Source organism: Salmo salar, chromosome 04 (assembly GCF_965601325.2).
Source record: "Salmo salar chromosome 04, fSalSal1, whole genome shotgun sequence".
NCBI lineage: Eukaryota > Metazoa > Chordata > Actinopteri > Salmoniformes > Salmonidae > Salmo > Salmo salar.
In genome coordinates, this window is record NC_138294.1 from 1,312,557 (window position 1) to 1,330,575 (window position 18,019).

The window sequence follows — 18,019 nt, forward strand, 5'->3', positions numbered from 1 at the left end:
ACAGTAGAGTGGTGATGAGGGCTGTCTGACTGGTTTCCTATACAGTAGAGTGGTGATGAGGGCTGTCTGACTGGTTTCCTATACAGTAGAGTGGTGATGAGGGCTGTCTGACTGGTTTCCTATACAGTAGAGTGGTGATGAGGGCTGTCTGACTGGTTTCCTATACAGTAGAGTGGTGATGAGGGCTGTCTGACTGGTTTCCTATACAGTAGAGTGGTGATGAGGGCTGTCTGACTGGTTTCCTATACAGTAGAGTGGTGATGAGGGCTGTCTGACTGGTTTCCTATACAGTAGAGTGGTGATGAGGGCTGTCTGACTGGTTTCCTATACAGTAGAGTGGTGATGAGGGCTGTCTGACTGGTTTCCTATACAGTAGAGTGGTGATGAGGGCTGTCTGACTGGTTTCCTATACAGTAGAGTGGTGATGAGGGCTGTCTGACTGGTTTCCTATACAGTAGAGTGGTGATGAGGGCTGTCTGACTGGTTTCCTATACAGTAGAGTGGTGATGAGGGCTGTCTGACTGGTTTCCTATACAGTAGAGTGGTGATGAGGGCTGTCTGACTGGTTTCCTATACAGTAGAGTGGTGATGAGGGCTGTCTGACTGGTTTCCTATACAGTAGAGTGGTGATGAGGGCTGTCTGACTGGTTTCCTATACAGTAGAGTGGTGATGAGGGCTGTCTGACTGGTTTCCTATACAGTAGAGTGGTGATGAGGGCTGTCTGACTGGTTTCCTATACAGTAGAGTGGTGATGAGGGCTGTCTGACTGGTTTCCTATACAGTAGAGTGGTGATGAGGGCTGTCTGACTGGTTTCCTATACAGTAGAGTGGTGATGAGGGCTGTCTGACTGGTTTCCTATACAGTAGAGTGGTGATGAGGGCTGTCTGACTGGTTTCCTATACAGTAGAGTGGTGATGAGGGCTGTCTGACTGGTTTCCTATACAGTAGAGTGGTGATGAGGGCTGTCTGACTGGTTTCCTATACAGTAGAGTGGTGATGAGGGCTGTCTGACTGGTTTCCTATACAGTAGAGTGGTGATGAGGGCTGTCTGACTGGTTTCCTATACAGTAGAGTGGTGATGAGGGCTGTCTGACTGGTTTCCTATACAGTAGAGTGGTGATGAGGGCTGTCTGACTGGTTTCCTATACAGTAGAGTGGTGATGAGGGCTGTCTGACTGGTTTCCTATACAGTAGAGTGGTGATGAGGGCTGTCTGACTGGTTTCCTATACAGTAGAGTGGTGATGAGGGCTGTCTGACTGGTTTCCTATACAGTAGAGTGGTGATGAGGGCTGTCTGACTGGTTTCCTATACAGTAGAGTGGTGATGAGGGCTGTCTGACTGGTTTCCTATACAGTAGAGTGGTGATGAGGGCTGTCTGACTGGTTTCCTATACAGTAGAGTGGTGATGAGGGCTGTCTGACTGGTTTCCTATACAGTAGAGTGGTGATGAGGGCTGTCTGACTGGTTTCCTATACAGTAGAGTGGTGATGAGGGCTGTCTGACTGGTTTCCTATACAGTAGAGTGGTGATGAGGGCTGTCTGACTGGTTTCCTATACAGTAGAGTGGTGATGAGGGCTGTCTGACTGGTTTCCTATACAGTAGAGTGGTGATGAGGGCTGTCTGACTGGTTTCCTATACAGTAGAGTGGTGATGAGGGCTGTCTGACTGGTTTCCTATACAGTAGAGTGGTGATGAGGGCTGTCTGACTGGTTTCCTATACAGTAGAGTGGTGATGAGGGCTGTCTGACTGGTTTCCTATACAGTAGAGTGGTGATGAGGGCTGTCTGACTGGTTTCCTATACAGTAGAGTGGTGATGAGGGCTGTCTGACTGGTTTCCTATACAGTAGAGTGGTGATGAGGGCTGTCTGACTGGTTTCCTATACAGTAGAGTGGTGATGAGGGCTGTCTGACTGGTTTCCTGTACAGTAGAGTGGTGATGAGGGCTGTCTGACTGGTTTCCTATACAGTAGAGTGGTGATGAGGGCTGTCTGACTGGTTTCCTATACAGTAGAGTGGTGATGAGGGCTGTCTGACTGGTTTCCTATACAGTAGAGTGGTGATGAGGGCTGTCTGACTGGTTTCCTATACAGTAGAGTGGTGATGAGGGCTGTCTGACTGGTTTCCTATACAGTAGAGTGGTGATGAGGGCTGTCTGACTGGTTTCCTATACAGTAGAGTGGTGATGAGGGCTGTCTGACTGGTTTCCTATACAGTAGAGTGGTGATGAGGGCTGTCTGACTGGTTTCCTATACAGTAGAGTGGTGATGAGGGCTGTCTGACTGGTTTCCTATACAGTAGAGTGGTGATGAGGGCTGTCTGACTGGTTTCCTATACAGTAGAGTGGTGATGAGGGCTGTCTGACTGGTTTCCTATACAGTAGAGTGGTGATGAGGGCTGTCTGACTGGTTTCCTATACAGTAGAGTGGTGATGAGGGCTGTCTGACTGGTTTCCTATACAGTAGAGTGGTGATGAGGGCTGTCTGACTGGTTTCCTATACAGTAGAGTGGTGATGAGGGCTGTCTGACTGGTTTCCTATACAGTAGAGTGGTGATGAGGGCTGTCTGACTGGTTTCCTATACAGTAGAGTGGTGATGAGGGCTGTCTGACTGGTTTCCTATACAGTAGAGTGGTGATGAGGGCTGTCTGACTGGTTTCCTATACAGTAGAGTGGTGATGAGGGCTGTCTGACTGGTTTCCTATACAGTAGAGTGGTGATGAGGGCTGTCTGACTGGTTTCCTATACAGTAGAGTGGTGATGAGGGCTGTCTGACTGGTTTCCTATACAGTAGAGTGGTGATGAGGGCTGTCTGACTGGTTTCCTATACAGTAGAGTGGTGATGAGGGCTGTCTGACTGGTTTCCTATACAGTAGAGTGGTGATGAGGGCTGTCTGACTGGTTTCCTATACAGTAGAGTGGTGATGAGGGCTGTCTGACTGGTTTCCTATACAGTAGAGTGGTGATGAGGGCTGTCTGACTGGTTTCCTATACAGTAGAGTGGTGATGAGGGCTGTCTGACTGGTTTCCTATACAGTAGAGTGGTGATGAGGGCTGTCTGACTGGTTTCCTATACAGTAGAGTGGTGATGAGGGCTGTCTGACTGGTTTCCTATACAGTAGAGTGGTGATGAGGGCTGTCTGACTGGTTTCCTATACAGTAGAGTGGTGATGAGGGCTGTCTGACTGGTTTCCTATACAGTAGAGTGGTGATGAGGGCTGTCTGACTGGTTTCCTATACAGTAGAGTGGTGATGAGGGCTGTCTGACTGGTTTCCTATACAGTAGAGTGGTGATGAGGGCTGTCTGACTGGTTTCCTATACAGTAGAGTGGTGATGAGGGCTGTCTGACTGGTTTCCTATACAGTAGAGTGGTGATGAGGGCTGTCTGACTGGTTTCCTATACAGTAGAGTGGTGATGAGGGCTGTCTGACTGGTTTCCTATACAGTAGAGTGGTGATGAGGGCTGTCTGACTGGTTTCCTATACAGTAGAGTGGTGATGAGGGCTGTCTGACTGGTTTCCTATACAGTAGAGTGGTGATGAGGGCTGTCTGACTGGTTTCCTATACAGTAGAGTGGTGATGAGGGCTGTCTGACTGGTTTCCTATACAGTAGAGTGGTGATGAGGGCTGTCTGACTGGTTTCCTATACAGTAGAGTGGTGATGAGGGCTGTCTGACTGGTTTCCTATACAGTAGAGTGGTGATGAGGGCTGTCTGACTGGTTTCCTATACAGTAGAGTGGTGATGAGGGCTGTCTGACTGGTTTCCTATACAGTAGAGTGGTGATGAGGGCTGTCTGACTGGTTTCCTATACAGTAGAGTGGTGATGAGGGCTGTCTGACTGGTTTCCTATACAGTAGAGTGGTGATGAGGGCTGTCTGACTGGTTTCCTATACAGTAGAGTGGTGATGAGGGCTGTCTGACTGGTTTCCTATACAGTAGAGTGGTGATGAGGGCTGTCTGACTGGTTTCCTATACAGTAGAGTGGTGATGAGGGCTGTCTGACTGGTTTCCTATACAGTAGAGTGGTGATGAGGGCTGTCTGACTGGTTTCCTATACAGTAGAGTGGTGATGAGGGCTGTCTGACTGGTTTCCTATACAGTAGAGTGGTGATGAGGGCTGTCTGACTGGTTTCCTATACAGTAGAGTGGTGATGAGGGCTGTCTGACTGGTTTCCTATACAGTAGAGTGGTGATGAGGGCTGTCTGACTGGTTTCCTATACAGTAGAGTGGTGATGAGGGCTGTCTGACTGGTTTCCTATACAGTAGAGTGGTGATGAGGGCTGTCTGACTGGTTTCCTATACAGTAGAGTGGTGATGAGGGCTGTCTGACTGGTTTCCTATACAGTAGAGTGGTGATGAGGGCTGTCTGACTGGTTTCCTATACAGTAGAGTGGTGATGAGGGCTGTCTGACTGGTTTCCTATACAGTAGAGTGGTGATGAGGGCTGTCTGACTGGTTTCCTATACAGTAGAGTGGTGATGAGGGCTGTCTGACTGGTTTCCTATACAGTAGAGTGGTAATAAGTGCTGTCTGACTGGTTTACCATACAGCTAAAGGGTGAGGGGGCAACAAAAATCTATTCTACCCTGAGGACCAATGACACTGGCCCGGCCATTGTGATGCCATACATTCTGGAACCACTTGGATCCCTCGGAACACCTGGGACGATTTGTTACAAAGAACTCTCTATACACTCCAATGCAGTGGTCTATACAGATCAATTATGCAACGATGAGAGAGAGGGGGGATGGAGAGAGAGAGAGAAAGAGAAGGAGCAGAGTGAGAGGGTGAGGGGGTTTAGCAGAGCGTAAGGAGAGAGTGGGGATTGAGGCAGAGAGAAAGAGAGAAGTGAGAAATGGGTAGAGAGAGGCAGAAAGGGACAGAAAGAGAGAGAGAAAACAGGGAGAGAGGTATAGCGATTCCCAAACCTTCCATAACAAAGCCATCACCTACAGTGAGACGAACCTGGAGAAAAGTCCCCTAAGCGAGCTGGTCCTGGGGCTCTGTTCACAAACACAAACAGACCCCACAGAGCCCCAGGACAGCAACACAATTACACCCAACCAAATCATGAGAAAACAAAAAGATAATTACTTGACACATTGGAAAGAATTAACAAAAAAAGCAAACTAGAATGCTATTTGGCCCTAAACAGAGAGTACACAGTGGCAGAATACCTGACCACTGTGACTGACCCAAACTTACATTTACATTTACATTTAAGTCATTTAGCAGACGCTCTTATCCAGAGCGACTTACAAATTGGTGCATTCACCTTATAATATCCAGTGGAACAAACACTTTACAATAGTGCATCTAAATCTTTTAAGGAGGGGTTAGAAGGATTACTTTATCCTATCCCAGGTATTCCTTAAAGAGGTGGGGTTTCAGGTGTCTCCGGAAGGTGGTGATTGACTCCGCTGTCCTGGCGTCGTGAGGGAGCTTGTTCCACCATTGGGGTGCCAGAGCAGCGAACAGTTTTGACTGGGCTGAGCGGGAACTGTGCTTCCTCAGAGGTAGGGAGGCGAGCAGGCCAGAGGTGGATGAACGCAGTGCCCTTGTTTGGGTGTAGGGCCTGATCAGAGCCTGAAGGTACGGAGGTGCCGTTCCCCTCACAGCTCCGTAGGCAAGTACCATGGTCTTGTAGCGGATGCGAGCTTCGACTGGAAGCCAGTGGAGAGAGCGGAGAAGCGGGGTGACGTGAGAGAACTTGGGAAGGTTGAACACCAGACGGGCTGCGGCGTTCTGGATGAGTTGTAGGGGTTTAATGGCACAGGCAGGGAGCCCAGCCAACAACGAGTTGCAGTAATCCAGACGGGAGATGACAAGTGCCTGGATTAGGACCTGCGCCACTTCCTGTGTGAGGCAGGGTCGTACTCTGCGAATGTTGTAGAGCATGAACCTACAGGATCGGGTCACTGCCTTGATGTTAGTGGAGAACGACAGGGTGTTGTCCAGGGTCACGCCGAGGCTCTTAGCACTCTGGGAGGAGGACACAAGGGAGTTGTCAACCGTGATGGCGAGATCATGGAACGGGCAGTCCTTCCCCGGGAGGAAGAGCAGCTCCGTCTTGCCGAGGTTCAGCTTGAGGTGGTGATCCGTCATCCACACTGATATGTCTGCCAGACATGCAGAGATGCGATTCGCCACCTGGTTGTCAGAAGGGGGAAAGGAGAAAGATTTGAGAAATATTTGACTATGTACAGACTCAGTGAGCATAGCCTTGCTATTGAGAAAGGCTGCCGTAGGCAGACCTGACTCTCAAGAGAAGACAGTCTATGTGCACACTGACCACAAAATCAGGTGGAAAATGAGCTGCACTTCCTAACTTCCTGCCCAATGTATGACCATATTTCCCTCAGATTACACAGATCCACAAAGAATTTGAAAACGAACTCGATTATGATGAATTCCAATAACTCTCCATATCTACTGGGTGAAATACCACAGTGTTCCATCACAGCAGCAATATTTGTGACCTGTTGCCACAAGAAAAGGGCAACCAGTGAAGAACAAACACCATTGTAAATACAACCCATATTTATGTTTATTTATTCTCCCTTTTGTACTTTAACCTCTCTGAGGTCGGCGGGACAAAATCGTCCCACCTACGTAACAGCCAGTGGAATCCTGTGGCGCGTTATTCAAATACCTTAGAAATGCTATTACTTCAATTTCTCAAACATATGACTATTTTACACCATTTTAAAGACAAGACTCTCATTAATCTAACCACACTGTCCGATTTCAAAAAGGCTTTACAACGAAAGCAAAACATTAGATTATGTCAGCAGAGTACCCAGCCAGATATAATCAGACACCCATTTTTCAAGCTAGCATATAATGTCACATAAACCCAGAAGACAGCTAAATGCAGCACTAACCTTTGATGATCTTCATCAGATGACAACCCTAGGACATTATGTTATACAATACATGCATGTTTTGTTCAATCAAGTTCATATTTATATCAAAAACCAGCTTTTTACATTAGCAGGTGACGTTCAGAACTAGCATACCCCCCGCAAACTTCCGGTGAATTTACTAAAAATTTACTAAATTACTCACGATAAACGTTCACAAAAAGCATAACAATTATTTTAAGAATTATAGATACAGAACTCCTCTATGCACTCGATATGTCCGATTTTAAAATAGCTTTTCGGTGAAAGCACATTTTGCAATATTCTCAGTAGATAGCCCGGCATCACAGGGCTAGCTATTTAGACACCAGCAAGTTTAGCACTCACCAAAGTCCGATTTACTATAAGAAAAATGTTATTTCCTTTGGTGTTCTTCGTCAGAATGCACTCCCAGGACTTCTACTTCAATAACAAATGTTGGTTTGGTTCAAAATAATCCATAGTTATATCCAAATAGCGGCGTTTTGTTCGTGCGTTCAAGACACTATCCGAATGGTAAAGAAGGGTCACGAGCACGACGCGTTTCATGACAAAAAAATTCTAAATATTCCATTACCGTACTTCGAAGCATGTCAACCGCTGTTTAACCTGTTGGGTCTAGGGGGCAGCATTTGCACGTCTGGATAAAAAAAATGTACCCGATTTAATCTGGTTACTAATCCTACCCAGTAACTAGAATATGCATATACTTATTATATATGGATAGAAAACACTCTAAAGTTTCCAAAACTGTTTGAATGGTGTCTGTGAGTATAACAGAACTCATTTGGCAGGCAAAACCCTGAGACATTTTCTGACAGGAAGTGGATACCTGATGTGTTGTATTGACTTTAAACCTATCCCATTGAAAAACACAGGGGTTTAGGAATATTTTGGCACTTCCTATTGCTTCCACTAGATGTCACCAGCCTTTACAAAGTGTTTTGAGTCTTCTGGAGGGAGATCTGACCGAACAAGAGCCATGGAACGGTGATGTCCCATTAGACACCTGGCGCGCTACTTCATGTTGGGTACCCTCGTTCCAATACGTTATAAAAGGCTATGCATTCGTCCACCTTGAATATTATTCATGTTCTGGTTAAAAAAGGCCCTAATGATTTATGCTATACAACGTTTGACATGTTTGAACGAACGGAAATATATTTTTTCCCCTCGTTCATGACGAGAAGTCCGGCTGGCTTACATCATGTGCTAACGAGACGGAGATTTTTGGACATAAATGATGAGCTTTTTTGAACAAAACTACATTCGTTATGGACCTGTGATACCTGGAAGTGACATCTGATGAAGAGAATCAAAGGTAATGGATTATTTACATAGTATTTTCGATTTTAGATCTCCCCAACATGACGTCTAGTCTGTATCGCAACGCGTATTTTTCTGGGCACAGTGCTCAGATTATTGCAAAGTGTGATTTCCCAGTAAGGTTATTTTTAAATCTGGCAAGTTGATTGCGTTCAAAAGATGTAAATCTATAATTCTTTAAATGACAATATAATATTTTACCAATGTTTTCTAATTTTAATTATTTAATTTGTGACGCTGACTTGACTGCCGGTTATTGGAGGGAAACGATTTCCTCAACATCAATGCCATAGTAAAACGCTGTTTTTGTATATAAATATGAACTTGATAGAACTAAAAATGCATGCATTGTCTAACATAATGTCCTAGGAGTGTCATCTGATGGAGATTGTAAAAGGTTAGTGTATCATTTTAGCTGGTTTTATGGTTTTGGTGACCCTGTCTTTGACTTGACAAAACATTACACACAACTCTTGTAAATGTACTGTCCTAACATACTCTAAATTTATGCTTTCGCCGTAAAACCTTTTGAAATCGTAAAACGTGGTTAGATTAAGGAGATGTTTATCTTTCAAATGGTGTAACATAGTTGTATTTTTGAAAAATTTGAATTTTGACATTTATTTGGATTCAAATTTGCCGCTCTTGAAATGCACCTGCTGTTGATGGAGTGCACCACAGGTGGCACGCTAGCGTCCCACCTAGCCCCAAGAGGTTAACCTGTTATGGCTAGGGGGCAGTATTTTCACGGCCGGATAAAAAACGTACCCGATTTAATCTGATTATTACTCCTGCCCAGAAACTAGAATATGCATATAATTATTAGCTTTGGATAGAAAACACTCCAAAGTTTCTAAAACTGTTTGAATGGTGTCTGTGAGTATAACAGAACTCATTTGGCAGGCCAAAACCTGAGAAGATTCCATGCAGGAAGTGCCCTGTCTGACAATTTCTTGCCCTTCGTGATTATCTCTATCCATTACAGGGGATCTCTGCTGTTACGTGACACTTCCTACGGCTCCCATGGGCTCTCAGAAGGCGGCAAAAAGCTGAATCGTGGCTTTGCAGGCTCTGGCTGAAAAAAAGTATCGCGTTTGGATAGTGGCTGGTCACAGTACTGTGAGACTCAGGTGCGTGCACGAGGGGATCCCATGCTTTTATTTTCTCTCTCTTTGTATGTATACACGCTTTCCCGGTCGGAATATTATCGCTTTTTTACGAGAAAAATGGCATAAAAATTGATTTTAAACAGCGGTTGACATGCTTCGAAGTACGGTAATGGAATATTTAGAAATCTTTTGTCACGAAATGTGCCATGCTCGTGACCCTTATTTACCATTCGGATAGTGTCTTGAATGCACGAACAAAACGCCGCTATTTGGATATAACAATGGATTATTTTGAACCAAACCAACATTTGTTATTGAAGTAGAAGTCCTGGGAGTGCATTCTGATGAAGAACACCAAAGGTAATCAAACTTTTCTAATAGTAAATCTGACTTTGGTGAGGGCTAAACTTGCTGGGTGTCTAAATAGCTAGCCATGATGGCTGGGCTATCTACTCAGAATATTGCAAAATGTGCTTTTACCGAAAAGCTATTTTAAAATCGGACACCTCGATTGCACAAAGGAGTTCTGTATCTATAATTCTTTAAATAATTGTCACCGGAGGTTTGCGGGGGGTATGCTAGTTCTGAACGTCACATGCTAATGTAAAAAGCTGGTTTTTGATATAAATATGAACTTGATTGAACAAAACATGCATGTATTGTATAACATAATGTCCTAGGTGTGTCATCTGATGAAGATCATCAAAGGTTAGTGCTGCATTTGGCTGTGGTTTTGTTTTTTTGTGACATTATATGCTAGCTTGAAAAATGGGTGTCTGATTATTTCTGGCTGGGTACTCTGCTGGCATAATCTAATGTTTTGCTTTCGCTGTAAAGCCTTTTTGAAATCGGACAGTGTGGTTAGATAAAGGAGAGTCTTGTCTTTAAAATGCTGTAAAATAGTCATATGTTTGAAAAATTGAAGTTTTTGTATTTTTGAGGAATTTGTAATTCGCGCCATGCCTATCATTGGATATTGGAGCAGGTGTTCCGCTAGCGGAACGTCTAGATGTAAGAGGTTTAAATCAATTTTTATGTCATTTTTCTCGTAAAAAAGCGATAATATTCCGACCGGCAATCTGCGTTTAGGTAAAAAGACGAAAGAAAATAAAGCATGGTGTCGACTTGTGCATGCCAATTTGCGCTTTTGGCCACTTGCCAAAAGCGCAAATGTGTTTCAGCCTGGGGCTGCCTCGATATCATTCAGCTTTTTCCCGGGCTCTGAGAGCCTTTGGGAGCCGTAGGAAGTGTCACGTTACAGCAAAGATCCTCAGTCTTCAATAAACATAGACAAGATTCTCAAGGAGTGGTCAGAGAGGGCACTTCCTGTAAGGAATCTTCTCAGGTTTTTGCCTGCCATATGAGTTCTGTTATACTCACAGACACCATTCAAACAGTTTTAGAAACTTTAGGGTGTTTTCTATCCAAAGCCAATAATTATATGCATATTCTAGTTTCTGGGCAGTAGTAATAACCAGATTAAATCGGGTACTTTTTTATCCAGCCGTGTAAATACTGTCCCCTACCCCCAACAGGTTAACCATTTGTACATTGTTATGAAACTGTATATAGACATACTACGACATTTGTAGAATCTTTATTATTTTGGAACTTCTGTGAGTGTAATGTTTACTGTTAATTTCTATTGTTTATTTCCCTTTTGTATATTATCTACCTCAATTTCTTTGGCAATGTTAACACGTTTCCCATGCCAATAAAGCCCCTTGAATTGAATATATATAGAGAGGAAGACAGACACAGAGAGATATAGAAAAAACAGGGAGAGAGGTATATATATAGAGAGAGGGAGAGAGACAGAGAGAGAGAGAGAGAAAACAGGGAGAGATATAGAGACAGACAGACAGAGCGATAGAGAGAGAAAATAGGAAAAGAGGTATAGAGAAAGAGAAGGAGACAGACCTCACTTGCTTTGGCAATGTTAACATATGTTTCCCATGCCAATAAAGCCCCTTGAATTGAATTGAATTGACAGACAGAGAGATAGAGAGAGAAAACAAGGAGAGAGGTATAGTATAGATGGACAGACAGACAGACAGACAGACAGACAGACAGACAGACAGACAGACAGACAGACAGACAGACAGACAGACAGACAGACAGACAGACAGACAGACAGACAGACAGACAGACAGACAGACAGACAGACAGACAGACAGGTATAGAGAGAGAGAGAGAGAGAGAGAGAGAGAAAACAGGGAGAGAGGTATAGCGACAGAGAGAGAGAGAGAGAGAAAACAGGGAGAGAGGTATAGAGAGATGGAGAGAAAACAGGGAGAGAGGTATAGAGAGAGAGACAGAGAGAGAGACAGAGAGAGACAGAGAGAGAGAGAAAACAGGGAGAGAGGTATAGAGAGAGATGGACAGAGGGAGAGACAGAGAGAGAGAGAGAGAGAGAGAGAGAGAGAGAGAGAGAGAGAGAGAGAGAGAGAAAACGGAGAGAGGTATAGAGACAGAGAGAGAGACAGAGAGAGAGAGATAAGAGGGAGAGAGGTATAGAGAGAGATGGACAGAGAGATAGAAAACAGGGAGATAGGTATAGAGAGATGGAGAGAAAACAGGGAGAGAGGTGTAGAGAGAGACAGAGAGACAGACAGAGAGATAGAGAGAGAAAACAGGGAGAGAGGTATATATATATATATATATAGAGAGAGAGAGAGAGAGAGATTGGAGAATAAAACAGAGCAGAAAAGACCCTGCCAGGTTTTGGAATTAGAATCTGTCCTGTGGTATTATGGATCATTTGTTTATTGAAAATGTATTTGTGCGGCGAGCTGGAAAAAGGAGAAGAGAAGTGGAGGAAGGGGAGACGAGGATGAGGAGGAGAGACGAGGAGGAAGAGGAGAGAAAGAGGAGGAGGGGAGACGAGGAAGAGAAGGAGACGAGGAGGAGGAGGGGAGATGTTGGCAAAGTTTTTGTTTTGCTGCGTCTCGCTACAACACATTTGGCTTCGATCCTGTGGAAGCAAAGAAAGTTCTAAAAGAAAGAAAGTTCTGAGATCACGAGTCTGAAAAGTTTATGTCCTGTGAGCACATATCCTCCCTGATCTGACAGAAAACTACAAGCATTGTTCTTCTTCTGTGGCTGAGTGTGAGTTTATAAAACATACAGCCTCAATTATTAACCGATAATAACTTCATTATTTATGTTGGTCCGTCTTCCACTGTGGATACACTGGTCTAGTGTCCAGTCAGACTAACAGTATTATAACTGGTCTAGTCTCCAGTCAGACTAACAGTATTATAACTGGTCTAGTCTCCAGTAAGACTAACAGTAGTATAACTGGTCTAGTCTCCTGTCAGACTAACAGTATTATAACTGGTCTAGTCTCCAGTCAGACTAACAGTATTATAACTGGTCTAGTATCCAGTCAGACTAACATTATTATAACTGGTCTAGTCTCCAGTCAGACTAACAGTATTATAACTGGTCTAGTCTCCAGTCAGACTAATAGTATTATAACTGGTCTAGTCTCCAGTCAGACTAACAGTATTATAACTGGTCTAGTCTCCAGTCAGACTAACAGTATTATAACTGGTCTAGTCTCCAGTCAGACTAACAGTATTATAACTGGTCTAGTCTCCAGTCAGACTAACAGTATTATAACTGGTCTAGTCTCCAGTCAGACTAACAGTATTATAACTGGTCTAGTCTCCAGTCACGACTAACAGTATTATAACTGGTCTAGTCTCCAGTCAGCACTAACAGTATTATAACTGGTCTAGTCTCCAGTCAGACTAACAGTATTATAACTGGTCTAGTCTCCAGTCAGACTAACAGTATTATAACTGGTCTAGTCTCCAGTCAGACTAACAGTATTATAACTGGTCTAGTCTCCAGTCAGACTAACAGTATTATAACTGGTCTAGTCTCCAGTCAGACTAACAGTATTATAACTGGTCTAGTCTCCAGTCAGACTAACAGTATTATAACTGGTCTAGTCTCCAGTCAGACTAACAGTATTATAACTGGTCTAGTCTCCAGTCAGACTAACAGTATTATAACTGGTCTAGTCTCCAGTCAGACTAACAGTATTATAACTGGTCTAGTCTCCAGTCAGACTAACAGTATTATAACTGGTCTAGTCTCCAGTCAGACTAACAGTATTATAACTGGTCTAGTCTCCAGTCAGACTAACAGTATTATAACTGGTCTAGTCTCCAGTCAGACTAACAGTATTATAACTGGTCTAGTCTCCAGTCAGACTAACAGTATTATAACTGGTCTAGTCTCCAGTCAGACTAACAGTATTATAACTGGTCTAGTCTCCAGTCAGACTAACAGTATTATCTCTGGTCTAGTCTCCAGTCAGACTAACAGTATTATAACTGGTCTAGTATCCAGTCAGACTAACAGTATTATAACTGGTCTAGTCTCCAGTCAGACTAACAGTAGTATAACTGGTCTAGTCTCCAGTCAGACTAACAGTATTATAACTGGTCTAGTCTCCAGTCAGACTAACAGTATTATAACTGGTCTAGTCTCCAGTCAGACTAACAGTATTATAACTGGTCTAGTATCCAGTCAGACTAACAGTATTATAACTGGTCTAGTCTCCAGTCAGACTAACAGTATTATAACTGGTCTAGTCTCCAGTCAGACTAACAGTATTATAACTGGTCTAGTATCCAGTCAGACTAACAGTATTATAACTGGTCTAGTCTCCAGTCAGACTAACAGTATTATAACTGTGCTAGTCTCCAGTCAGACTAACAGTATTATAACTGGTCTAGTCTCCAGTCAGACTAACAGTATTATAACTGGTCTAGTCTCCAGTCAGACTAACAGTATTAGGGCTGGGCCGGAGGGCAGGCAGGGCACCCTGGCAGATCCTGGCAGGCGGGCACCTCTGGCAGCTCCGGGCAGTCTGGCCACTCTGGCAGCTCCGGGCAGTCTGGCCACTCTGGCAGCTCCGGGCAGTCTGGCCACTCTGGCAGCTCCGGGCAGTCTGGCCACTCTGGCAGCTCCGGGCAGTCCGGCCACTCTGGCAGTTCCGGGCAGTCTGGCCACTCTGGCAGTTCCGGCTCAGGATTCACCAGGCTGGGGAGACATAACGGAGACCTGGCTCTGGGCGCAGGCCCTGGACTCACCAGTCTGGGAAGACCCGCTGGAGGCCTGGTTTGAGGAGGTGGCACAGGAGAGACCAGAGTGGAGAGACCCACTGGAGGACTGGTCTGCGGAGGAGACACGGGCTTGACCAGGATAGGGAGACCCACTGGAGGACTGGTCCGTGGAGGAGGCACGGGCTTGACCAAGATAGGGAGACCCACTGGAGGACTGGTCTGTGGAGGAGACACGGGCTTGACCAGGATAGGGAGACCCATTGGAGTACTGGTCCGTGGAGGAGACACGGGCTTGACCAAGATAGGGAGACCCACTGGAGGACTGGTCTGTGGAGGAGACACGGGCTTGACCAGGATAGGGAGACCCACTGGAGTACTGGTCCGTGGAGGAGACACTGGCTTGACCAGGATAGGAAGACATGCAGGAGGCTTGGTTCTGGGCGTAGGCACAGGACGTGCAGGGCTGGGAAGACATACAGGAGGCCTGTTTCTGGGCGCAGGCACAGTCTTTACCAGACAACCAGCACGCACCTCAGGACGAGTATGGAGAGCTGCCTCAGGTGACATCATTCCCACGACACGCTCATTAGGGCGAATGCCGTACTTAATGCACCATACTAGCAGCTCTCTCATCTCTCTCTCTCCTAATTTCCCCATTAATCCCGTCACAGTCTCTGTCTCATATCCCTCGCTCACCTCCAATGTCATCCCGACTGGCTCTGGTTCCGACCTCAGCTCCACCGACTGTCCCGTGTGCCCCCCCAAAAATAATTATTGGGGCTGCGTCTCGCGCTCGTTGCGCTCTCTCTCCTCGTAATAGCGCCTCTCCGCTCTCGCCGCTTCAATCTCCCACTGCGGGAGGCGATATTCCCCAGCCTGAGTCCATGGTCCCTCTCTGTCCAGGATCTGTTCCCAAGTCCATTGGTCCATAACGCTGTACTCCTGCTGCTCCTTCCTCTTCCGCCGCTTGGTCCTGGTTTGGTGGGTAATTCTGTAACGGCTGTCTATGGAAGAAGTGGACCAAAATGCGGCGGAGTTAGGGTTCGTCATATTTAATGTCACGAACACTATGCATTTACAAAAACAACAAAAACTGACAGCCAACACAGTCCTGTCAGGTGCAACCACAATGACAAGCACAATTACCCACGAAACACAAAGGAAACGTAGGCAACTTATGTGTGACTCCCAATCAACCACAACCCTCTACAGCTGTGCTTGATTGGAAGTCACACGGCCAAAATCAATGAAACAATAAAAAACACACACTCCCTTCTGCCACGTCCTGACCCAACTACACCCTCTACTGGTCAGGACGTGACAGACTAACAGTATTATAACTGGTCTAGTCTCCAGTGAGACTAACAGTATTATAACTGGTCTAGTCTCCAGTCAGACTAATAGTATTATAACTGGTCTAGTGTCCAGTCAGACTAACAGTAGTATAACTGGTCTAGTCTCCAGTCAGACTAACAGTAGTATAACTGGTCTAGTATCCAGTCAGACTAACAGTATTATAACTGGTCTAGTCTCCTGTCAGACTAGCAGTAGTATAACTGGTCTAGTATCCAGTCAGACTAACAGTATTATAACTGGTCTAGTCTCCAGTCAGACTAACAGTATTATAACTGGTCTAGTCTCCAGTCAGACTAACAGTATTATAACTGGTCTAGTCTCCAGTCAGACTAACAGTATTATAACTGGTCTAGTCTCCAGTCAGACTAACAGTATTATAACTGGTCTAGTCTCCAGTCAGACTAACAGTATTATAACTGGTCTAGTCTCCAGTCAGACTAACAGTATTATAACTGGTCTAGTCTCCAGTCAGACTAACAGTATTATAACTGGTCTAGTCTCCAGTCAGACTAACAGTATTATAACTGGTCTAGTCTCCAGTCAGACTAACAGTATTATAACTGGTCTAGTCCCCAGTCAGACTAACAGTATTATAACTGGTCTAGTCTCCAGTCAGACTAACAGTATTATAACTGGTCTAGTCTCCAGTAAGACTAACAGTATTATAACTGGTCTAGTCTCCAGTCAGACTAACAGTAGTATAACTGGTCTAGTCTCCAGTCAGACTAACAGTATTATAACTGGTCTAGTATCCAGTCAGACTAACAGTATTATAACTGGTCTAGTCTCCAGTCAGACTAACAGTAGTAACACTGGTCTAGTCTCCAGTCAGACTAACAGTATTATAACTGGTCTAGTCTCCAGTCAGACTAACAGTATTATAACTGGTCTAGTCTCCAGTCAGACTAACAGTATTATAACTGGTCTAGTCTCCAGTCAGACTAACAGTATTATAACTGGTCTAGTCTCCAGTCAGACTAACAGTATTATAACTGGTCTAGTCTCCAGTCAGACTAACAGTATTATAACTGGTCTAGTCTCCAGTCAGACTAACAGTATTATAACTGGTCTAGTCTCCAGTCAGACTAACAGTATTATAACTGGTCTAGTCTCCAGTCAGACTAACAGTGGTATAACTGGTCTAGTCTCCAGTCAGACTAACAGTATTATAACTGGTCTAGTCTCCAGTCAGACTAACAGTATTATAACTGGTCTAGTCTCCAGTCAGACTAACAGTATTATAACTGGTCTAGTCTCCAGTCAGACTAACAGTATTATAACTGGTCTAGTCTCCAGTCAGACTAACAGTATTATAACTGGTCTAGTCTCCAGTCAGACTAACAGTATTATAACTGGTCTAGTCTCCAGTCAGACTAACAGTATTATAACTGGTCTAGTATCCAGTCAGACTAACAGTATTATACCTGGTCTAGTCTCCAGTCAGACTAGCAGTAGTATAACTGGTCTAGTATCCAGTCAGACTAACAGTATTATAACTGGTCTAGTCTCCAGTCAGACTAACAGTATTATAACTGGTCTAGTCTCCAGTCAGACTAACAGTATTATAACTGGTCTAGTCTCCAGTCAGACTAACAGTATTATAACTGGTCTAGTCTCCAGTCAGACTAACAGTATTATAACTGGTCTAGTCTCCAGTCAGACTAACAGTATTATAACTGGTCTAGTCTCCAGTCAGACTAACAGTATTATAACTGGTCTAGTCTCCAGTCAGACTAACAGTATTATAACTGGTCTAGTCTCCAGTCAGACTAACAGTATTATAACTGGTCTAGTCTCCAGTCAGACTAACAGTATTATAACTGGTCTAGTCTCCAGTCAGACTAACAGTAGTATAATTGGTCTACTCTCCAGTCAGACTAACAGTATTATAACTGGTCTAGTCTCCAGTCAGACTAACAGTATTATAACTGGTCTAGTCTCCAGTCAGACTAATAGTATTATAACTGGTCTAGTGTCCAGTCAGACTAACAGTATTATAACTGGTCTAGTCTCCAGTCAGACTAACAGTATTATAACTGGTCTAGTCTCCAGTCAGACTAACAGTATTATAACTGGTCTAGTCTCCAGTCAGACTAACAGTATTATAACTGGTCTAGTCTCCAGTCAGACTAACAGTATTATAACTGGTCTAGTCTCCAGTCAGACTAACAGTATTATAACTGGTCTAGTCTCCAGTCAGACTAACAGTATTATAACTGGTCTAGTCTCCAGTCAGACTA